Source organism: Helianthus annuus, chromosome 4 (assembly GCF_002127325.2).
Source record: "Helianthus annuus cultivar XRQ/B chromosome 4, HanXRQr2.0-SUNRISE, whole genome shotgun sequence".
NCBI lineage: Eukaryota > Viridiplantae > Streptophyta > Magnoliopsida > Asterales > Asteraceae > Helianthus > Helianthus annuus.
The window spans coordinates 143,895,811-143,921,602 of NC_035436.2; the positions used below are offsets into that span (position 1 = coordinate 143,895,811).

The 25,792-nt window shown below is 38.7% G+C and overlaps 1 long non-coding RNA gene across 2 annotated transcripts; it reads right to left on the bottom strand.

The window, feature by feature from the left end:
- Positions 1–22,060: 22,060 nt before the first annotated feature.
- Positions 22,061–25,204, bottom strand: LOC110936541. Of its 2 annotated transcripts, none has more exons than XR_002590096.2 (4): positions 24,895–25,193; positions 23,483–23,567; positions 22,472–22,627; positions 22,061–22,318 (listed from the first exon to the last, which is right to left on the bottom strand). It is a non-coding gene; the product is annotated as an uncharacterized LOC110936541 (long non-coding RNA). The 2 variants fall into 2 exon arrangements; XR_004891419.1 differs by having other exon boundaries at positions 22,063–22,318; positions 23,483–23,574; positions 24,895–25,204.
- Positions 25,205–25,792: the final 588 nt, after the last annotated feature.

The window sequence follows — 25,792 nt, forward strand, 5'->3', positions numbered from 1 at the left end:
ACAAGCGATAAGCGGCACGCGATAATTGATAGCACAAATTACACATAATAAGACAAGCGAAAAGCAATGAGCGATAAGCGATGAGCGTTGAGTGATAGCGATAATCGTCGAGCGATAGGCGACGATCAACGCGTTGCAAGCGATGGAAATATGCGATTTGATTAGATTAAACGACACCACAAGTTTTAACTGACATTAAGCCCCAAATGGCCTTTTTCCATGAAAATGTACTGATATGGCTAAAACACTTATATATAGGAAGTACCAGCGGTGTATCCACCATATTTTACCCTATCAGTTTCATCTCGTGAAACGAGGTCATGTGTGCTAATCATAACACAGATAACAGAAATCCAGTAAGCGATAGCGATGGCGATAAGCGTTAAGCGATACACGATGAGCGATGGAGTAATACGCAAGCGATAGAGCGATACACAAGCGATAAAGCAATTTCCCACGATATGCGATAGCGCGATGCACATAATAAGCGATTGAGTGAACACACAATGAGCGATTGAGATAGCGAGATAGATTCTAGCGATAATGCAATTGCGAGCGTGTTGACTTACGAAAAGTCTAGCGATTACACGCTTTGAGTTGCGATTGAGATTGTTACGCCTTGCGATGTAGTGTAGTGTGTCGAAAATAGATTCAATAGTATACTTGGTCTAATAACGTTCAACTTGTATGGCACTTTCTTCACAAGACATTGGTTGGCATGGCGAAGCACTTATATATAGGAAGTACCAGCGGCGTATCCACCATGCTTCAACCACACGCCTCTGCCCCGTGAATTGGTGTCGCACTGTGTTGATGATGTGCGTGAAGTGTGTTATAATTTGGATGTACATTTTAAGCCCTTTTTACACTTTTTAGCCAAGTTTTAAATTTATAAAACACGATATTTACTAACACTAAACACACATATGGGCAAGTGCACCCATCGTGGACGTAGTATAGTGTTGGTAAGATACCGAGGTCGTCCAAGGACACAAAAGCTTTTAGTACCGGTTTATCCTCAACGTCTAATCAAATCAAAATGTTAGAAAAAGATTTTTAAACTAAGAAAATAAAACTAACTAAATGCTGAAAAATAAAATAAAAATAAAAACAGATAGACAAGATGAATCACTTGGATCCGACTCGTGTATTAGTATAACCTTTGATTATTTTCGCACTTTTGCACTTGCTTAAGAGATTATCTTAGTTATTGTAGTAGGCCCCTCTTTTGAAGGCGACGTTACCCTCAACCCAGTAGTTTGAGTCAGCAAGGATACAATCCTAAAGAGTCGGATTATTGAAAGATAATTAATTAAGTTATTAATTCAAATTATGGTAGGCCCCTCTTTTGGAGGTGACGTTACCCTCGACTAAGTAGTCTGAGTCAGCAGGGATACAGTCCTAAATAGCCGGGTTATAGTATTAATAGTAGTTAACTTATGAGGGGATCAAAGAGTTTGGACCCCCGCCATCCAATACCTTTGGGTATTGAAGGAGATCCTACTAAATTTGACCCAGGTCCGTGAAGGACCTCTAAACGCTGAACAAGGGCAAGACCCTTACCAAACCATTCCCTTAACCCCCGACCAGGTAGCCAACATACCTCCATATAGACCGTGGAGATATGAATGGTGAAAATCTTTTATTTTATATAAACAGTAAAATAATGCCAAGACACCACGGACAAACGATAAGGAAGAATCACCTTCAACATAAGCAACTAGTTATTAAAGTCATTAATACAAAACCAATTAAGAAGTACAAAAGATTAAAAATAAAAAGTATTATACTAAAAACTTGTCTTCACCAAGTGATGTAAGAGACTTAGGCAAACATGGCCTTGATTGTCAAGAACTCTTACGATCAATCTTGGATCCCGAGACGACTCACACACTCTATGATGGACAATGGATGATGGTGGTGGATGATGATGTTGTGATGGTGGTGGGTGGTGGATGAAGTGTGAGAGAGGTGGTGCCAAGGGATGAGTTGCAATGAACCAAAGCACTCCTATTTATAGGCTGAACAGAGGCCTGGGCACGGCCCCGTGTCCACTGGGCACGGCCCCGTGCCCGTCTGACACTATCTCTCCTCATTAATTGTAATTCGCAATTACAATTAATGCGTCTGCAGTACTTTGGGCACGCCCCCATGTTCACTGGGTACGGCCCCGTGGTGAGCAATAGAAGCTTCTACAGGTTTGTCTTTTCTGCTGCTTCTTGGGCACGGCCCCGCGCTCGCTGAGCACGGGGCGTGTTCAGTCTTCTGCCTTCTCTGTTTTGCTTGGGAGGATGCTGTCGAGGGGTCGGGCAATCTACTTTTGTTCCTTTTCTTGTATTTATGTTAGATTTAGCTGCATTTTTGCTTCTTTTGTTAATTTGAGCTCATTTAATCCTGAAAATACAAAAGGAAGACAAAAACACACTTTTTCCAACATTAGTACTTAAAAAGGGTTAGTTTTATGCCTCATTTGATGTAATTTATATGTTGCATTTTACACACATCAAATACCCCCACACTTGAATTTTTGCTTGTCCTCAAGCAAAACTCTTTAATATGTGGCTTACACTCCCAAATAGAATGGGTAGAAGAGAAGGTTTTGGGCTTGTCATAGAGTGTCGGGATTTTCCAAGATTGTTTAGGTTTTATTTTTACTTATTTACAATCCTATTCGTCATGATTTTTTAAAAACTTTTCATAAAGTAAATTATTTATTAAGGCATAACATACCTTTCTAAAATTCCATTTATATACAAGTTCACATACCTCATGGGAGAAATCACTCACACTCGGCCGAAGGTGTATTTTTAGTGAATCACTCGAGAGCGGCATGGAACTTATTCCTACCATAAGCTTGCCAAGCAATCAATCCTCCTCCTTTTTAATTTTATACCTTTGTAAATATCAAGAGGACTTTTTGGGGTGAAGGGTTAGGCTTGGGCTAAAGGTGGGTAGTTGGGTTAGTGGTTAGTAGAAAAGGGCGAAAGTCGTAAAAAGCGTCGGTTTTCGTAACACATTTAGTTTTTGTGACTTTTTATTTTAAATGAAGTATTTCTTCAAACAAGCTTTTGTTTGAGGAGCTTTGTTTGTTTATTTCTAACTTCATTGTAAATATATATATATATATATATATATATATATATATATATATATATATATATATATATATATATATATATATATATATATATTAGTCACACGAAAACCGAGCTTGTTACTAAAATAAAGGGTAAAAATAAAAGGGTTTTTGGTGGGTAAAAAGGGTTTTGGGTTAAGAAATGAAAAGGTTTAGGCTCAAAAGGTTAACTAGGGGGAATTTTTGGGTAGGTGAAAAGAAAAATAAAAATAATGGTGTTGAAAGAAAAAGGGTTAGTCCTAATGCCTCCATCATTTACTTACTTGGGTTTAAGTTGGTAAGGACCGGGAATGAATTGTCGTGGCAAGTTCTAGAGTCGTAAGAACCAAGCAGCTATTCACACAAGAAATGAAAAATGAGCATTTAGCTTAAAGATGTATATTTGTATGCTCAATAAAGGCTCAAAAACTCACTTTTGTGGGAATGGGTTTTTATGTGATCGAGTATATATAATCGAATTTTAACTAAGCTTGTCATGCCGTTTCATAATTTTCTTATGTTGGTTCTTTTTATCACGACGCTATCGGTTGTAAACTTATAAAAATATAACCTTGTTAGTCTTAGAATTCCCAACTTACACTTAGACAAGTAAAAAAAATAAAAATTTTTGAAAAAAAAATTTGGGGTGATTAGCGGTTCCAATAGAGTTTTGTGTAAAGCTTGTTATTAGGACTTGCAAAATTTCAAGGTTTTAGCATCCCCCCCACACTTAAATTACACACTGTCCTCAATGTGTCCCAAAAATAAATTTTTAGGTTGACTGAATGTGCAAAATGGTGTTAAAACCAAAAATTTATGTTACTGGCAGTCTGGACACGCCCCCGTGGGGACCGGGCACGGCCCGGTGTTCAGGTGCCAGTAACAATAATCAAAGAAAAGAAACAGAAGCCTGGACATGGGGGCGTGTTCGGTGAACACAGCCCGTGTCCAGTTACCTGAACTGGGCATTTGTCTGCAGGATGTTCAGCACGGGGCCGTGTTGGCGGGGCACGGCCCGTGCTGAACTTACTTTAATGGGGAAATTGTTGTCGGATGCCTTGTTTTCGTGCATGGGTTTATGTTTCTCATTTCCCTTGTCATCCTTGACCACCATGAGTGTGTTTTATTTATTACGACATCATTCATCCTTAAAATCATCATTCCATTAAAACCATAGAGAGATCTTACATAACTTTCCTAAAAATAAAAGAAAATAAAAGAAAAACTTAACTAATTAGGTCAGGAGGTACACAAAGTTATCATAAAGAGTTCTACTTTTTTGATAAGATAATTTTGGGAATAGTTTCCCGATGTAGTAGGACCCTCGGCCGATGGTCTTCTTCCTAGAAGTTGTTTAAAGCCATTCTTCTATCTCCAAACTATGTTTACACCCTAAGAGAGGCTATTGATGAAATGACGGGGGTGGAAGAAGTATTGGTCGACCGTATCAACCATCTGACGGTGGGACTGGAGGGATGTCTCCGAGAAGTAAACCTCTTCACCAGAGGTTAAACCTACTCGCCTCTCCTCCTTTGGTACCCATAATAACCCAAAGGGCATGGAACGTGGTCCCCGAAGTCATCATACCCGCCGAATGGTACGCCATACACCCGGAGCCTCCGCAAGGGGTAGTACAAGGAATCCCGGTGGTTGTTCCTCCTCCTCCGCAAGATGTTGAGGAAAATGAAGCCACATTCTTCCTTCCAAGCAAGAGAGTCTTCCGCCGTTGATGATCTCCTCCCTTGTCGGTTATTTCTTGAGGAAGATGTTCCGCTTGTTCTGCTTGCCATTTCTGGTAAATATACCGAAGAGAGTTCAATTTTCATGAAACAGAACCTCGGACACAGCCCCGTGTCCAGTTATCTGCAGGTTTTGAGATCAAGGAATCTTGGAGTTTTAAATTATTTTTATGGTTTTTATTCGAGTTTTAAGCATAGATAATTTAAAACAAAGTTATATAACTTATTTTAAGTAAGATCCCTTGGAAAATAACCTAACAAACTTCACACTAAAGGCTGGAACCATGGAGTTTCAAAGCTTTAGTGAAGGAGATGTTATGAAAAATTGAAAGAGAAGGCAATGAGTGGAAGTAGAAAAGACAAGAGGTTTCTTTGGAACCTTCTTTTAGAACTTACCTAGGATAGTATGAGTGAAGATCCCAGGAATCTCTGTCTTTGAAGTGGTCAAAAATGAGCAGGAATCAGGCTGCATTTAAAGAAAACGACAGCGCACTAGACACGGATCCGTGTCGGTTGAACACGGCCCCGTGTGCAGTTAAAATCCTGACACATTTTGTCCGTATTCTGACCAAATCAGCAGAGAATCTGTTAGGTGGGCACGGGGGCGTGCTGACCTGGACACGGCCCCGTGTCTGGAAGTTGTCTAATGGAGTTTTTTCATTTTCTAAGGAACTTATTGATATCGGGTGGTTCCTTACTGGATGGAACAACCCCAAAGTGCCTAAGATACCTTAATTGCTCTAGACTAAGACGAGAACGCAAGAGGTTGTCGGTGAGGGTGATTCCTATTTTTATTTTAGGTGGACAAGTCCAACCCTTTTCCGGGCTCTCGTTAAAGAAGGTATATGCCGAATCGCTCAGGTCTATGTATGCACCGAACGAAGTCGATGGAGAGTCCTTCACGGCACAATCGGCACAGGGACGGCTATCGTCCATGTCTTTGCTAGGTACGAAGGTAGGATTGGGAACAACGAGGTTGTTTTCATGCGACCCCAACGTTTCTTCTTGGTCATCATCTTGGGATGGATTAATGAAATCCTTCCTAAGCTCTTTTAACCAATTTAGGACTAGAGCTTCTAGTTGAAATAACTCGTCAAGGAGCATTTCTCCTAGAATATCTGGTTGGGCGCCTTCGAGAGAGAGATAGTGATTATTTTTACTTTCGCCCCTCTTAAGGTTATAGGGAGACGATGGGTCTATATAGTGGGGCCTATAATTTAGAAAGTAACATTTTAATTCTTTATGGTTGCCTCCACATAATTGACACCACGTACCATAAGAGTGCCGAAAGTAAAAAGAATTACCATCACTCATGTTTGTGTCAGAAATTACCAACCGCCGGGATCTAACGGTTCTGTTTTCAGTAACTGAATCTTGGGCACAGGGGCGTGTTGAGTGAGCACGGCCCAGTGTTCAGCTTACTGTCTGACTTAAAACAAGATTGCCAGTTCCAATGATTGAGCACGGGGGCGTGTTCAGCAGGCACGGCCCGTGCTGAGCTCTGCAGAAGCTGAAAAACTAAGAAAATCCTAAAAAATTTAAAAGAAAATAAAAAAATGATTAGGCCGTTGATTCCTAACTTTCTTAAAATCCTTGTGTCCCCGGCAACGGCGCCAAAAACTTGATGTGCGTGAAGTGTGTTATAATTTGGATGTATATTTTAAGCCCTTTTTACACTTTTTAGCCAAGTTTTAAATTTATAAAACACGATATTTACTAACACTAAACACACATATGGGCAAGTGCACCCATCGTGGACGTAGTATAGTGTTGGTAAGATACCGAGGTCGTCCAAGGACACAAGAGCTTTTAGTACCGGTTTATCCTCAACGTCTAATCAAATCAAAATGTTAGAAAAAGATTTTTAAACTAAGAAAATAAAACTAGCTAAATGCTGAAAAATAAAATAAAAATAAAAACAGATAGACAAGATGAATCACTTGGATCCGACTCGTGTATTAGTATAACCTTTGATTATTTTCGCACTTTTGCACTTGCTTAAGAGATTATCTTAGTTATTATAGTAGGCCCCTCTTTTGAAGGCGACATTACCCTCAACCCAGTAGTTTGAGTCAGAAAGGATACAAAAACACACTTTTTCCAACATTAGTACTTAAAAAGGGTTAGTTTTATGCCTCATTTGATGTAATTTATATGTTGCATTTTACACACATCAGTTGACATGGTCAAGACGCTTATATATAGAAAGTACCAGCGGCGTATCCACCATGCGTAACCATGCTCTTAACGTTATGGCATCATTGAGACTCATTACGATCTCCGTGCACAGATCCCAGAAATCTCGTGTGCACCCGTGATTAATTTGATCCTTGCACGTTTACCATACTTTATCTCATAGTAGGGGTAAAACGCATTATATAGTACATAGTGCAAGCATATAGTCCGTGCGCGAGTGCGAGAGAGTGAGAGATAAAATAGAGTCCGCATTGCGTATAGAACAAGTTCAACATGTGAAAGAAATTAATTGGCGAAGATTGTATCATTACAACAACATTGGATGCATAATTAATGTTGCTGTGGAGGACTTCTACGGAGACTGCGATTGTTGCTGGAATTCCTCAAGTCTGCGGTCCCGTGCGGCAGTGTTGGGTAAGATGACCATACCAGTTGCAATTTGCGCAAAAGCGACAGTTAGCTTCTGGCGGGTGATGATACGTACACATGAGACACAGAGGATGCGTTCCGTTGTAGTCGCGCTTCGAGTGAACTGGAATCACTTGAAGAGGTTCTGGTTGCGACAGTTCTGTTGTTGAAGAGTTTGGGCTCATGGTCTTCCGTTTGCGGCTGGGCTGAGCTTCCTGAAACGGTGCGTTGTCGTCAGAGGATTCATCTGAGGACTCATCTGAAGAATCGTCGGAGGAATCGTTAGAAGAATCGTCGGAAGAGTCGATGACGATTGCTTGATGAGCTTGTTTGACAGGATTCTTAGAGAAAAATCTGTCCAAGACTCGTTTGTCGTTGATTTCTGCGGCCAAGCAATAGGTTTCTTCAATGGTAGCGGGTCTTGCAGCTTCGACAAAATCGCCCACACATTCAGGTAAGCCGCGAATGTACTTCGCGGTGGCTTTTTTTGAGGTGTTGACTTGACTTGGGCAGATTATGCTAAGCTGTTTAAACCTTGTGGTGTAGCCAGCATTGTCACCTTCGACTTGCTTGATTTCCCAAAACTCATCTTCTAGTTTCTGGACTTCGTGGGGAGGGCAGTATTCTTTTTTCATGAGCTCTTTCATCTCATTCCAAGAGAGGGCATAAGCTGCAGAGATCCCATGTTTGTTACATTCGGTTGTCCACCAATCGAGAACTCGCGATTGAAATACTCCGGTAGCGCAAGTAGTATGAAAACCATCAGGACACCCACTCTGACGAAGGGTGACTTCGATAGAATCGAACCACTGGAGTAGCTGGGAGACACCTCCTTCACCCGTGAATTCCTTCGGATCACAGGCTTTGAAGTGTTTGTAGAGGAAAGCAGATGGCGGCGCTTCCGTCTTAATGTCTTCCGAGGTTTGAGAGTTGCTGAGAGAGTGCACTTGAGCGATAATTTGAGGAATGACCTTGGCCACTTCCTTGGCCACAAGCGAGGCAATCCTCTTCTCGGCGCTTCATTTGGCTCTTCTCCTAGTTGTTCGTCTCGAGGTAGAGTCGTTTGAAGACATCTAGACAGAGAGAGATTTGGAGTGAGATTCGATCATAATGATTTTTGAGTTTTGCGATCCGATTGAGCGCGATCAAAACTTGTAGCGAGTAATATAATAGATTTCACATAGGAGCCACATAGGATACTCGAGATTCCTAAGTTCCCACACAATTGATTTGCTTATATATATAATTAGTTGTAGCTTATACTTGTACACATACATGTCGGTATAGAATGCGCGAAGACGCGATGCATAGAGCGAGAGCGAGCAATTAGACATTAGTTTTGTTGCGAACATTCGGTTTTTCGTTTTAGATTGCGATGACTGTGCGAGTTGTGAGTTTTACAAAAGTAGGGAGCGAAAATCGATAAATCGAGAAATCGATAAAGCGTAAAGTTTAAATTGTAAACACATAAGCGTAAATAGTTCAGTAAGGCGTAAAATCGGCAAGTCGCATGCTAGAAAGTAGATAGAGTGCCTCGGGTCTTTAGGCGTCGACTGCCCAAAGTAACCCAACTATACCCAACAAGCTCATGCACGTGCGTCGCCCTAGAAGGCTTATGCTTCCACTGGGATACAGCTCATAGCATTCATCTTCCTGGTCATCGCGTGGCTCGAGTTATCATTATAGCCGAGTCCTTGATGAGAGTTTTTGAAAACTATTTCATAGAGAGTGGAACGGTTTGTTAAGATACGGGTTTCACCCTTGACTTAACATCTTCGCTCCTAGCTGTGGTTGTGCTCTTCGAATAGATTCGGGAGTTCCACTAGATTTTGAAATGGAGACTTTCGTTGAGATATGGATGTCACTCCTAGCTCAACGGAAAGTTCCCGTGCTAGAAAAATGCGTTGAGTGAACGATCTTGTCGAGAGGTCTTGGTTTCCACACCTGATCTCGACTGAACCACTTGGTTATGTTATGCGAGTATTTTCGAAAACGTGTGTATTGTGTTGGCCTTAGGAAAAGCTAGGTAACATTCTAACCTTAGGAAAGGCTCTTCGCGTGAAATTGTAGTATGCGGTGTTTGCGCGAAGTAGTAGCTTTTAGCGAATTCGAACGAGAGTATCAAGTAGGCCCGTGCAAATCCTACTGGATTCGCACGAGTCGGCCCGTTGGTACTTAGACTATAGACTAGGTCATGTCTAAGACAACAAACCCGGACTAGGTCGTGTCCTTCCTAATTCCCTATAGTTATGGCTCTGATACCAATCTGTCACACCCCAACCGATGGCGGAATCATCGGGGCGCAGCACTAGGCGAATCAGATTGCTCAAGAGAAATTATAACAACTATATTGCGACAGTATTTAATGCGTTAATTATCCCATACTAATAAACAATTGCAATCACATAATCTGTCACAAATTTCATGTTCTCTCAAACAATACAAATCCGACAACCTAGATATTAGGTGTGTTTCTAGACTTCCTAGCTTGATTTGATGTAGACTGCGACTAAAACTGCAACATACGTTAAAATAACATCAATACAAAAGTATTGGCAAGTATACAAGTTTTGATAGCAAAGCGTAAATAGATAAAAAGTGCTGCGAATTACCAAATACATAAACGAGATACTACCAGCTAAGTCACTCGAGCTACGATTGCGATTGCTATACATATATGCATATAAGACAGATACTACCAGCTAAGTCACTCGAGCTGCGATTGCGATTGCTATACATCCTAACTAGACCCCGTCGGGTGCTATAGTACTATACTAGTTAAGGCGGGACCTCGCGAGTATAAGTCCTAACACATATGTAACTAGCATCACGTGTAAATATGCATACAGTTATTCGCAAGTGATAAATAGTTTGATTGATTAATTCATTTTGATAAATTCGATTTAATTAGGAACGTATGTTACACCTAAAATGCAATAAAAAGGGTTCGAGTATACTCACAGTCGGTGTTCAGCAAGTAAACACAACTTGGTTGGATTGAAGGGAACGCATTTGATATTGTCCTGATTACAGTTTGATAGCGTAAGCGTTGAACAGTGCGTTAATCGGGGCAGCGTACTAAGTGTCGGATGGTCATTCGATTGGATTGTCACCTCGTTTGGTATGGATGTGTTTGTGCATGATGGTTTGCCTTTTGAAGTTTACGTTGTAACATTTTGAAAACAGAGAAGTATCTCTACCCTTCAGGTCGATCGATCGAACGGCGGCTCGATCGGGTGACGATCCGATTAGTAGGACACTTAGTGAGAACAAGTTCACAGCAGTTTGTCACTCAATCGGATTGCAATCCGATCGGGTGGCAATCGTTTGGAACTGACTATTCATTGAACATGTTGAAAATTGTTTAAGTGTTGAAGTTCAAAACATCACATGGTCAGATGGTCGTTCGATCGGACGGCAATCCGATCGGACGGCAATCCGTTCGACGTTCAAAACTTTTGAAGAGTTGAAATAAGGTTTAAGTGTGGAACCAAGTGCAAGCCGATCGGACGGCAATCTGATCAGGTGGCAATCCGATCGGGTGGTAGTCCGATCAGACGGCAATCCGTTCCGGCGGCCTAAGTCGTCTTGACACTTGTATATTTTGAAAGTTTTGCTGTTTTCTCGAGACTGTGTGACACGTGCCAAACAATAGAACCTTATCAACACCCAGGTGATCCGATCAGGTAGGAATCACCCTAGTCCGATCAGTTTACTGTCTGAGATGGTTGCTCATGTTTAACCCAAAATCGGTAGTCTCTTTGATAGAACTCAGATCTTTGAACCAATACTTCACTAAGAATGAGTAGGAGATCAGAACAAGCTCCGATTCTATCGGTTTTGAGTGTATTGAGTGTAAAAGAGTTGAAAGAAAGTTGCAAAACCATCTTTCAATCCTTTTATCCATGATTATGTGTAAATCCATGCGAAACTGTTGTTTATCCTTGTGGAAATCCTTCAGATCTGAGTGGTTCTTGGTGGAATGAGGCCAACACTTGAAGTTCATAAGAACTCCATGATGACATCATCCTAGAACACCTCAAATCCATTGATTTCACGGTTAAAAGTTGAGATTCAAAAGATAGAAAGGTGAAGGAGTGCGTGTAGATCATGAAAGTATAAGATTTAAGGTAGAAACTTACAAGAATCGCGAGAAATCGAGAGGAAAAGCCCCAAAAGCGTGCTGGTCGAGCGAGAGCTGTCACATCACTGTTCAAGTGATGTGACAAGTGCTATTTATAGGTGAAGTAGAGTGAAGGGAAAGAAGTGCAACGGATCGGATGGCTGTCCGATCGGGTGGCTGTCCGATCGGGTGGTAATCCGATCGGATGACCACCCGATCGAGTGGTCACTCGATCGGTGGTCTCCGGCGAATGGCGTTTCGATGTTTCGTTTTGTTCGTTAAGCGTCGCGATTTTTTGGTTACACATTTTCATACCCATATTCATTTATTTATTATAATTAGTCACATAGGGTCGTACAAATATCCATATTTCAAAGTTGCGATACAATAACCGGGTTTTGTTTCGAATATGCGTTCTCTGCGATGCATCACGGCTATTGAGGAAGGTAGAATAGGTCCTCACTCAACAGCATCGTGAGCGTTACTATGTGTGATGCGATGTGTTATAGCAACAATGTATGCGTAATATGCGAAAGTACTGCGAAATAGCGATATATGCGATATAGCTACATTATGATCCGAATCTCTGGTGCTAGGCGTAACGAGTGTAACGAGTAGTAACAACGCACGAACGTACGGGTTGTTACAATATATGGGTGTTGGGTCTTGTGTTGGACAAGCTTTTGGTTCCTCGAGGGGAGATGTTGTCCAACTGGTTTCGCGGGTATGTAACTTTTATACTTTAATAGAAACAAGATTATAAGTGACGTGTTCGGTGTCGTTTTCTACTTCTACTCATTTCTTATCACCGAACCGGTTATCTCGGGACCAAAGCTCCGTCAAACTCGCCGGATCCTGGACTCTCATTCGACACTTATGATTTAATTTTCAATGTATTTTATTGTTGTATGTTCAATATCTTCGGATAACACATGCAATTTTTTAAAAAGAAATAAATTACTAATGTTTGTGACGTATAAATTATTTTTTGTGGATATAATTATAATGCCAGTTATATTTTGTTTAACAGAATATGGTTTTAAACGGATAGTACATGAAAATTCTTGGACATAAACAACTTAAGAGTTGTTGCGTTGACTAAATGTCAAAGACGAGATATCAAATGTGTAACCATATCATGAGAGAATAATAAAAGAATGCACTTAGTGTATTGAGATGAAATACACTAACGAGATCCATGTCGACATACTTCGTTATAAGTGATTCAAAAATTCACAAGTGTGAGTTCTAACATATGAAAGAAAAAGTACTATATGTTATTGTATACCTTTGATAAATCTTGCGAGATTTGTTCCGAGTGATCTATACGTAGATACGTCTACCACTTGATTATTGTTAGAACTATATGGAGTTTTATATTCGTTTGGGAGAGAATCCTAAATATACATATCTCCTAATGAATAACAACAGATGTGTACAAATCACTTATGGCAAAATTATGAATGTCATGTCGTTGAGTGTCGATCTAGTTGACTCTATCTCACACATAATAGTGATTGTAGACGAGGAACATTCATCTTGTCGGTAATGAATGTGTTCGCCAAGTGACTTGGATTAAGACTTATGTTTAAGTCCTTATGAGTCAATGGTAAAACGTTGGAGATCAAAGGTAAACAAGTTATGTTCCTTAATTGAATGATAAAATTTAGCTATGTGCTATATATAATAATTTGTGGGACCTTCCTAAATATTGATGTTTTAGGATTATGAATAAGTCTCATTATTTTGTCTTAACAAGGGATGAATGTTGCAAAGTGATATTATGATATCCTTAGGGCTGTGAAGAATCAGAATGATGCATCTTCTATTCACATGCTAAAGTATTGTTGTCACACCCCAACCGATGGCGGAATCATCGGGGCATGGCACTGAGCGAAACAGATTGTCCAGAAGTTTCCATAACAACTATCATTACTATTTAGTTTAAATAACACGTCCCATACCGTGTCCCAAATAATAAAACAAATTATTACAGATAACAACCAGTCAAATATTCTGTTTCGACAACTCAGATTTAAATGTAAATAATAAAATATTGTTCAAATGCTCCTAGAGACCCGGTCCGACAAGATCTACAGACAACTATGCTCTAGACGCTTGTTCCTGACAGACAACTATTTGTTGGGGGGCTCTAGAGCTTTATTCTAGCCTCGCTTTCCTAGCAAGCAAACATCTTAAACACCTGTCACATACGTTAAAATAAAGTCAATACATATAATGTAAAGGTGAGCATACAAGTTTGATAATAGCATAATAGAGTTCGAATAGTTTACGCATAACCAGCACGTACACAGAGGAAAACGAAGCATATTAATTATCGACATGGATCTATCAATACCAATGACTGCGGGTTGACTGTCCGAGACAGTTCGCAATACATGATTACCACTGTAATCCATGCAAGTAATTGTCCTTAACAACCCCCGTGTGAACGGGTGCTGAGTCCAAACTATAGTACTACGTCGTTAAGGCAGGTAGACAGCATTCCACGTGTAAACATAACAACAAGCATTCATTTAGTTTGTTTATGTGGAAATCGGTTAGATCCAAGCTATTCATGGTGGAATGAGGCCAAAACATGATGTTCTTGAAGAACACCATGATGACATCATCCTAGAATGCTTTAGATCTTGATGATTTCACGGTTAGAAATCAAGATTTGAAAGATAGAAAGGTGTAGGAGTGTGTATTGATCAAGAAAGTACAAGATTTAGGATGAAAACTTACCGGAATTGGAAGAAATCTGAGAAAATAAGGGGAGCACGAGCTGGTCGGTCAGAGAGTTTCCAAAAGTGGAAAGAATGACAATGGCAGCCCTATTTATAGGCTTCCCAAAGAGGAAAGGGCTGGCCGATCGGCCAGGCATCCCGATCGGACAGCCTGCTCGATCGGACAGTCCGTCCGATCGGCTGGGCTGTTCGATCGGCTGACAGCCTGATCAATCAACAGCCTGGTTCGAGTGTTCGGTGCGACAATTTCTGATATTTCGATTTCGATTGAAGATGAGTACGATAGAGTTTCCTATTCAAATTACTTTCAGTCCTAACCACTATATCTAACATATAATCATCTACATCTTGCGTAATCTCTTCTCTACCAATTATCACAACTTGATTTCCATTGAGTTTCGAGTTTTGATTCGACTGATTCGATTGATCACCACACATAATCATAAGGTAAACATGCACAAGTAACACATAAGGCACACACACACACGTTTATTAACAACGAAGGTTCGCGTAATTCGAGTTTCGAGTTCGATGATGGTTCGATCGGTTTGATTATTGATTGGTTAACTTTATCGCATTGTTACTTCCTACCATTCACATTCGTAAATCGGTTCGCGTCGATTAAACATTAGATTACTTCGATTCTTGATTAACAACACTTACTCCACATAATAAAAATAAAACATAAAATAGACTAATTACAGTCAAAGAAGTCAACTTGACCTTGACTTTGACTTTGACTTTGACATTCGAAAACACGGGGTGTTACAATTGTAGTCTAAAGCATGCTAGACTAGTACTTGGTTAAGTATGGGTCTTGACGGAGACTAATTAACTCTAAACATTCAAATGTGTATGAACACAAAAAGAATTTGTGTATAGACAAAGTTGATGGAGAATTTTCATTCATTATAAGGAAAAGACATGTAACTTTTGAAGAGGTTATTCGAAAAGCTAATGAGGAGAACTCATTGTCTAGGCTTATTCTAGATGTTAAATTAGAATTAATCTAAGTTAGTGACAACTTATGACAATGACATATGTTGCTTTGGTCAGCTCAGAAGCTTATGTAACCTAATCCAATACGAGTTGAATTCACTGACGCAATGAGGTTGATCATGTTCAATCATATGTGTATAAATGTCGTCATAAGTGAAGTTACAGAAATGTTGATCAAATGGCAAGAAATGTGGGGGAGGGTTCATTTAAGAAACAACCCTATGAGGGTATGTAGAAATGGTTTTCATTACCCCATCTAGATGATATCCTATAACACATAAATGTGGGGGCGTCTTGCATTTGTATCATAAAATTTTGGCAATAAGGATTTTGTAATCCAATCTAACATTGCAAACGGGAGACTAAGTGGAGGACACAAAGGTCGTAGTGCATAATAGAGATGTGTTTGCCTTAAATGATATGTGTATCTTAGAAAGACATATATTATAACCAGATTCATATGGCCACTGAGGTTATAGTATTAGAAGATGAAAATAGGCAAAATTAACTTGCGAGTTAAGAACACATCATGACAACTGATCTCAAATAAGTAAAGTTATTTGTAGTGACTAGACAAAGTCAAAGATAATGTTATGGATCCAACAACCTAAGGGTTTATTAAAGATCAAGTTGTGGAATGAGACTAAAGCCCATGAAAAAGGGTATGTGAAGGAAACCTAACTTAGTTGACTGGAGATCCCAAGATCTAAGTTCAATAGGACAACTAACTCATATGCCTAAGGGTGATCACTGTGGGAGCATAAATGATATGCATAAGCTAGTATATATGGTTATACATACCCCCAAAGTATAAAAGGGTGTTTAAATACGTCCTGATCTATTCCTATGATATTCAGTGACAAAAAGTGAGGCTAAGCACAATATGTGGTAAAGGATTTGGATAAATCACGATAACCACAATACTTTTAATGATCTAAGGGGAATCACCTATGTTAGAGAGAAGTGGGGTTGCTTCGAATGGAATTGTTAGGGCACAATTCCTAGAGCTCTCGCAGAACCAAGAATGTGTTCCCCGGCCACTGTTGGACACGACTATGAGGAGATGGCCCGGCTAAGGAGAGTCTTGTGTGAAATGTATTGTCATCTACACAAACGGTAAACGAGTTCAAAGATATCGATGTCTACTCAGAGCTAGTGGGCTAAGTGCATTTCATGAGCGATGGTTCAAAGGGTAACACCTACCTATCGTATACAAAACTCAACTGTCGAGGTTCCATTGGAAATTTTATGTGTTTTGAACGATCTCCATTCATGTGGGGGATTGTTTGAAAATTAGTGAATGGATATTTAGTTAATTTATAATTGAGTGAAATTATAATTACTAATTAAACTCTTCATATGGTGAAACTTTAGAGTAGAGTTTTAATTATTACATTTGATGAATTTTATTAGAGTTTAAGTCTATAATTATTGAGATTCTTAACTCTTCATATGGTGAAACTCTTGAGTAGACTTTTATTGATGACATTTGATGAGTTTTATTAGAATTCAAGTATATAATTATTGAGACTCTTAACTCTTAGAAAAAAGTCTTGAATATTTAAAAGTGGGCTATGTGCCTAACTTGATGAGATTAGAAATATACAAGAGAAGATACAAGAAAATAGATGAATATATGGAGAGTTCTTGAAAAGAAGAAATACTTGAAGACCCATGTGTTGGGTACTTAGAGAGATATGTTTTCTCTATTCGATTCCATCACCTTCATATCATTATTTTCCATAAGTTCAAACACTACAATTATCCGGTGTAACCTCGGGCGCGTGAGCCATCTTCGGTAGTACATACTGCTTCGGCTGTTGTACCCTGGGAAACAGTCGCATCGTCTTTAGTAGAGGCGTGAAATCTGTTTTAAGGGAAGCGTGTTGAACACGTGCCTCAACCAAAATCGTCAACGTTTTACTGTGCTCTTTGTTGCAGTCAAGGAGTATTTTTCAAGAATCAAGATGATGAATACCAGAGATGCTAACAATGCGTGTGAAGGATCCACCAGAGATGCGGCTTGGATCAAGATTGGTATATAAAATTATATTTTATATTCTTTCTATTTAGTTATTGTAACCAGTATTGTACCATGATATTTCATACGAAAAACAAGAGTCTTGTTTTTATATATTTTGTAATTCTATTTTATAAAAAGTAAACCTAGTTCCTGTGTTAGGTTGTGCTCAAATCAATACATTCTCAAGTTATAATATATACATAAAAGAATCATGTTGTTAGTTGTTAGTTGTCAGTTGAACATGACTAACTTTTTGATAAAGTTACACCTAAGCCCCAAACATGTAGATCACCCTATGTTGACTTCAAATAATTGGCGACTATTAGTTTTAGTTAAGTGGGGAAAGGTTCATTGGGGAACACTAAAAAAGTGATGGACAGTGGAGAACCGACTCAAAAGAACTCCGATTGGACTCATTCAAGCGGCGTTGGAACCGGCTCGTCGAACCCTAACTAGGATCTTTTAACCCTAAACTCTAAATCCTAACTCCTAAACTCTAAACCCTAAAGCTAAAAAACAAGGCTAAAACCGAAGCTAAACCGTAAAATCTAAACTATAAACCCTAAAGACTAAACCTAAAGCTAAACCCTAAACCATAAAGCTAAACCCTAAACCCTAAAGCTAAACCCTAAAACTAAACCCTAAAAGTCAAACCCTAATATATTTAGGGTTTAGGGGTTATAATTTAGGGTTTAGGGTTAAAAGATCCTAGTTAGGGTTTGACGAGCCGGTTCCAACGTCGCTGGAATGAGTCCAATCGAAGTTCGTTTGAGTCTGTTCCCCACTGTTCCCCACTTTTTTAGTGTTCCCCAGTGAACCTCACACTAGTTAAGTGTTATAAAAGTTTTACAAATAAATGAATGTATTCAACAACAGAGGTTGGGGTCCGCTTCCCCTCACACGACTGTATCCATAAGTCCATAACTGCAACTTTCATGTTTAGTTTTATACTGTATTCGCAACAAGTTTTTTCCTCTTTCTGCTTTATTTGACGTATTTAAAAAAATTATAAAATAAACAACTTTAGAAAGGTACTAATTATTTTGTTCCGTTGCAGGAAAAAAACAAGTATTACAATGCATATCTAGAGTGCCAACTACAAGCGGTGCATGAAAGTAAAAATGGGTTTGTCCCATCACATGGAAAACATATACACTAGCTATTGTTTGTTTTTTTAGAAAAGCTATGCACACGCTCTTCTGTCTGCGCGACGCAGACCACGTGCAAACTGTTTGTTTTTTCGAAGACGTTTCATTAAAAAATGTGTGCGCGAGCTCTTTTTGGTGCAGACTTGGCCCAAACACTTCTAAGATCTTCTAAGGTCTGCACAGGGTTAAACACCAGCACCCATCACCACCATCCATTACCACCACCACCATCCACCGTCCATCACCACCATCCACAACCCACCACCGTCCATCAACACCACCACCGTTCACCACCACCCAGCATCATCCATCACCACCACCGTCCATCACCACCACCATCGTCCATCGTCCACCACCCACCACCACCGTCTACCACCATCGTCCACCACCAGCACCATCACCCACCACCACTGTCCGTACACCACCACCAGTTTATTTCAGAAGTCTACATACGTTAAAAAACAAACAACCTTCTTTTTGCAGACTGCAGAGGTTTGGTCCACCTCTTCTTCTACAGATGTCTGCATATGTGGTCCGCAGACTGCAGATATTTTACCTCTTAAAAACAAACAACACCTAACATGCCAAAACAAACAGGTATCGTGTAGTCATCAACATGGCTAATGGTACAGGGAGGTAACAACAACCCTGTTTAACGATGCTGTAAGAAAATTACTCGGAATACAATGCTCAAACCTACTCATCAAGGAAGCTTACATAGATACCACATCAATACCAACACCACTTTAAGCCCTAAAAAGAAAGGTTAAAAAGTTTCACTTCCAAGTACAAAAAAATACATGTACAACCATTCTCAAATGCACAGTGAACAAAATCACATATGCAGACTTAGAGCATCCCCAATAACCATCCATTTTTTTATGTTTTTGGGTTGCCATGTTGTCATTGCCCAACCAATAACAAAGTTTCCCCTCTCTTACCCCTCTCACAACCCATAAAAACACATTTCCTCTCTCTCCTCTCTCTCATCTCTCTTCTCTCTTCCTTTCCCCTCTCACAAACTCATTTTTTCTCATTTTTCACCACAAACTAATCAACACATTCTCTCCTCCACCTCACCGCTCTCTCTCCTACATGGCTTCTAAAAATGAGAAAAATCCCTTTTTCTGGATGCTCTTAGAATCAGATACAACAACCACGAAGACCCTACTGAAACCCAAACTACCTACATCATTGGGAGCAATAACTTATATGGTTAAACGTTAACTTATTTATGTAATTCAACTTAATTTGACTAGAATTGTTCTACCACTCTTTTAACAAAAAAAGCACATTTTTGTAAAAAAAAAAGTGACTTCTTTTATTATTTATTGGGGTAAATTACACTTTTCGTCCTTTATGTTTGTACCGGATTGCAACGAATAACCTTTAACTTCAATAATTACAGTCACAATCATTTATTTGGAAAACCCGTTACACTATACGTCCTTTAGTACTAACAGTCTAAAAATTTCAGTTAGGTTTATTCACTTAAGGGTATTTTGATCAATTCATGTTTTTATTTAAATGTTTAATAAATAAAACCAAAAAATTGCATATACACTTCATCTTCCTAATTTCCTAACCCTAAAACCCTAACCACCACATCTTGCCACCTCATCCTGCCGCCACCACCACCACATATTGACACAACCACTTCGGCCACCGTTCACCAGTCGGGCCACCACCACGTCACACCCATCGCCCCCAACCCTTTGTAGATCTGCAACCCAGCTGATGTACAAAAATATAAAATACATCTATATGTTTTTTATAGGTCGGTTGGCTTGAGTTTGACTCTTGATGATTTAAAAAAAAAAATCTGACTTTTGAACCATTTAACAAAACAAAAAAAAGTTGCAACCATACACAACAGACTAAGTGATGTTATGGTAAATGAAAGATTCATGCTTTCATTTATCGTACTCTATGCATAAAGTGTTTGGAATCATACTGTTGATGCAACAAATACAAGACCAAGGCCTGTAACGATATCTCAGGGGTAAAAGGGTTCAAGGTTTTGATTAGCCTAACGCAGGTCATGGGGTCCCCCCACGTTTGCAAGACGTGGAGAGACGTTCACTAGTATTATTGTTATCTTCCTTAGATCTTGAGCTGGTTAGAAATCAGCCCAGAAAGCGATCGCTGGAGAAGATGAATTATTTAGTGTGAAGAAGAGAAGCAAGCATGAAGCTAGTTCTCAAGAGGGAGAAGGAGAATCAGAGAGTTAGAGTGACATCTGCTGATCCTGGAATGAATGGCATGGTGGAATGGCCTGCATTTTATAGGGGAAGGTGTTTCTCAAAGGAGAAACCCGTGACTAGTGAATCTGTGCTTGCAGTGAGGGGTTTGCCCATTTTGGGGGTTGAAGGGTTTGGACCTGCGGACAAAAGGGTGTGCTCTCCCACATGTTCTGGTTGCGGCTGGGCAGAAGGTTTCACACGTTAAGTGTTGATGTGACCGGACACTGTGCTTGTCCTTTTTACTGTTCATGACCGTTGGACCATTTCCGAACCTTTTAACCTTTTAACCTTTTAAGCTGTTGTGTCTCTAATCAGTTTATTAAGGTTTGAGCTACCCCCGTCATCACATACCATGAGCAGGAGCGGGATCCGCCGTTCAATTTGCTCCTCTGATGAACACCAATGTCTTCCGTTCTCCATATAAAACTTGAGACGCTCACTTTCATGTTTCTTGAAAAGTCAATTAATAAGTATGAAAGTTAATTAAAAAGTAAAAAATTATATAATGCCTTACTGAATTTGTATCCAAGGGTCTGGTGTTCAGGGTGAAGAGAGAGCCAGATGAGCTTCAATCGCCGGTAAACCTCATTCAACAATGCCTTCCTTTCTGTTCTGGAACATTTTTTCTTTCATCATGTTTATTTCTTTTTCAAATGTGTCAATCTCTTCTTAGGGGGGGGTGAGTGTGATGTGATGGTGGCTCGACTGATGAACGGTGGCCGAAGTGGTGGCGTCAGGATGTGGTGGTGGTAGTGGTGGCAGCAGGATGAGATGGTGGTGGCAAGATGTGGTCGTTAAGGTTTTAGGGGTTAGAAAATTGGGGAAGATGAAGTGTATATGCAATTTTTTTGGTTTTATTTATTAAACATTTAAAAAAAACATGAATTGACCAAAATACTCTTAAGTGAATATTGAAATTTTTAACCTGGTTAGTACTAAAGAACGTAGAGTGTAATGAGTTTTACAAATAAAGGACCATGACTGTAATTATTAAAGTTAAAGACTATTCGTTGCAATTCGGTACAAACATAAAGGACGAAAAATATAATTTAACCTAATTATTGTGTGAGTTTTGAACTTATTTACATGTCCAATGTTTTTCTATGTTTGTTTAATGAAAGTGAATCGATAGAAGTGCTTTCACCTACATTTTTTGGATTGTGGATTTCGATTTGTCGATTTGGAGTGAAAAGATAAGTTTGTTTTCTTCATGAAATAATATGAATAGTTCTGTTCATGCTCAGAAGAAAATTTATGTGCAAAAAATAATCTTTGTAACTATTCCATGAATATATTTTGTTACGCCCAAAATTTCATCTTCCTAAATGTGATATTATCATACTTTAATTTAACAAAAAACGGGCATGACCCGTCCATAAAACGAGCATACCCCTGTTTTAAACATAAACAAACTAGATACAATTCTACGATTCATTCGACAAAATACTACTAAGAACCAAAACAACAAATTTTGGACTAAAAACATTTGAACAGGCTAGCGGAAGCGTTTGGTATGACATAACATGAACACGCGCTCGCTCCGATTCTCCAAGTCGCCTGAATTGAGGATTTACCTACATTCAACAACAAAGCTTTAAAAAGTTAGTCATTTACTTATTTACTTATAAAATCGTCACTTTAGTTCCATTCGTGTATGTACTTTCATTTCTCTCATGCATTCGATTACCCAATTAAATGGGTATGACATATATTTTCAAACAACTAACCCGTTGGTAGATGATGACGACCAAACATAAAATGTTGTATAAACTAAAACGTCCATAGCATATTCTAACCGCATAAGTTACTTCAATCCGATTATCCTTTCAACATTCAACCGTTTCATTATTATATCAACACTTCGAAAGTCCGACATTCATAACCTGCACTTTCAAACATACTCAATAATAACTTGGTTAGCCAAACCCGTAATCTCAACATATTCATTTACTACATCTTCATAAAAAGGACGTCAACCATTTAAATGCATCCAATTAACTTATATTCCAAACCCAAGGGCATTATTAGTAACGCTAATTCTCAAATGCATCCAAATCATGCATTCGCACATACTTGCACACATACAAACTTACAATCATACACATCTACATACCTAATATACATTTAATCATACCTACAATCATGTATTCATATCTACGAGTTCCGTACGTATTTTTGTATACATTTACATGTAATACATGTCCAACTTCATTACATACATCTATCACACTCTTATATAAATTACATGAGGCTTAGACTTGGGTTTACAACTTATAATCGTCAAGGGAACACTCGAAATCATGTCTGGGAGGCCCGTCGTAGTTCACGGATAATATACCGAAGCCTACGGCGCATAAATCACATAAATAATATTTTTGACAGAACCTTCACCCGGCCGTGTCAGTTCACCACCCGGCCGTGTCAACTCTGCACTTTTCCTAGCCATTAATCCTTACCGAAACGGACATAACTCTCTGATTTTTCATCCGTTTTGCGTCACGTTTCTTCCTATATGATTGTAATTTAATATTCTATCATGTGATCTTGAAGTCCAACATCCGAGTTAAGGAATTTCTTAACTTATACGTATTCGGCTTGTTATTCATCTATGAATTATTCGACCCATTCGTGCATTTATCAAAATAATCTATTGATTTGACCTCAACTTCATATGAACTTAATAATTAAAACATTATATTACTTAAACAACTAAAGAAGTGATTATAGAAATCACTTACCTTGAGTACTCCAATAAGTGTATTTGTCACCTTGCCTTATCTTGACCCGTTATCCTCCTATGCTTGAGCTCTCCTTGACACGTTCCTATTATCTCATTCCATTACATCCATTCAATAGTTAGTATACGTAATCATACGCATCACTAATCACACTTCTATTCACGTGTCAATCGCTTAACGAGTTCAACATGTATCACAATACTACAATGCTAATCAATCTAACAATTTATCATTCCATCATTACAAAAGTCATACATGAGCTTCTAGCATGCATAATTATGTATTTACATCATGTTCATTATTCTTTCAAAATTCCATACTTAGAATGATAACATTTTCTAAGTTAGGCAACTTGTTTCATACATTAAACATTTCATACCATTTCTTAACACCTTGGTTTTTACACATCCATTCTACTATTTTCTATCAACAACCCGTTTCGACCCGTTGGTGCAATCATATGCATAGACTAGTTGGTAAGTGTTTTAGACACTTAAAACAATCAAATAACTTACTAATAATTTATTAAAATCAGTAGTTCATGATTCATACAAGTGTGCATAACAATACAACTATTTTTACTTAATATTTATACTAAAAATGTGCAGCAACTTTCTGCGCAGCAGCTGTTCACGACACATTTTAACCCATTTATCTTCTGATTCAGTTCTTCATGTTCAAATATGAAATGATCTACACTCAGAGATCTTTCTAAGCATATAAAGATCGTAACAATCGGACATTCCTATGATTTTATATGATTTTTACAAAATCAGCACAGAAGCTGAAATGCTTCCAAACAGCTTGCTGTCAAAACGAATTTACTAACTTTTCATGCTGTTTTGACCCACTAAATCTCATAACCAGCCTCTTATGACCAAATATGAAATGTAATATGCGAAACAACCTTTTCAACGATATAAGGCTCGTTGTCTAACTCCTAATAACGAATGAGATACGGCCTTTACAAGATGACTATCTAAGGCTGTCAAAAGTAACTATTTTACACAAACTTTGTAGGCATTTTATCAAACACTTGGCGGGTTTCGCATTTAAAGCATAATGTACAAATATTTCATGCTTAATCTTCAAAGTTCTTACTTCCAAACATCAACACAACCAAAACATTAAACTAGCTTCATACCATATTCCGCCTAACTTGCAAGAGTTCATCTTATACAACATAATCAATCAAATTTACACATGATATGAACATGGGTGATTCACCCATGTTACTACCTTCACTATCAATGGTGGTTTCAACTTTAATCATCAAAATTACTTAAAATCCTTCATAATTCAAGTCCTATTTGATGCTTCTAACACATATTCATGAGTAATTTCACACAATTTCGTGGATTAAACATAAACCCACTTTATACAAGATCATAAAATCTGAAATTACAACTTACCACATGTTTCATATAGCTTTTTGATGTAGAATCTCTACACATGCAAGAGAATTAAGGCTGGATTTTGCTTCAATTCTTCAACATTTCATCATCATGAGAAACCCTTCTTGGCCCTTGGCTTGCATCGACACCAACATCAGACTTATGTCTGATGTTTGTGATCTTCCACTACTTAACCAAACTTTAATTAAAATGTACAAGTTCAACCCTTGTAGTTTTGATAATTTATTTATTTCCTTCTTGTAACTAACATAGAAAAACAAACTAGGTTAACTAATCCTAGTTAAGTTATTTCACACATAATTCTAGTAAATGCCTTATTTATCAACTATTAGATTTTGGGGCATTACAGTTATTTATCCTCACTTGTTTTATTGAGTTTTCATTTTTGGGGCGTTACATATTTTAAGTTTTAGATTGTGATAGGAGCTGGATTTTAGAGAGAGACACCAAAATCGAGCTACCTGATTGGTTAGCTGGTAACTATCTCATAACCGTTTTCAACTAACTCGTTACAAGACTGACCCTTGAACTATTATCTTTTACAATTGACCCCCTCAACTATTAACTAACATTTAACTAACATATCAATACCCCCTCCCCTTATTAACATTCCTTGACCTCAAGGAATTACAACATCAACAATTATTACTATACATCATTACAACTGAAAATCCGGAAACCTCAGTTGAAATTCATGCTTAACTTCCCAAGTTGCTTCAGGAAGAGGAAGTCCCTCCCATTGAACCAACACCTGTGCTACTGCCTTTTGATCCATTTTAATCACCCTCTGATCCAACATTTTAGCTGGTTGCAATGAGAACCTAGGAACTTTGGGGATAGGAGTGATTTTAGTTGGTGGTCCATGAGCTGCTTTTAGTAATGAGACATGAAAGAC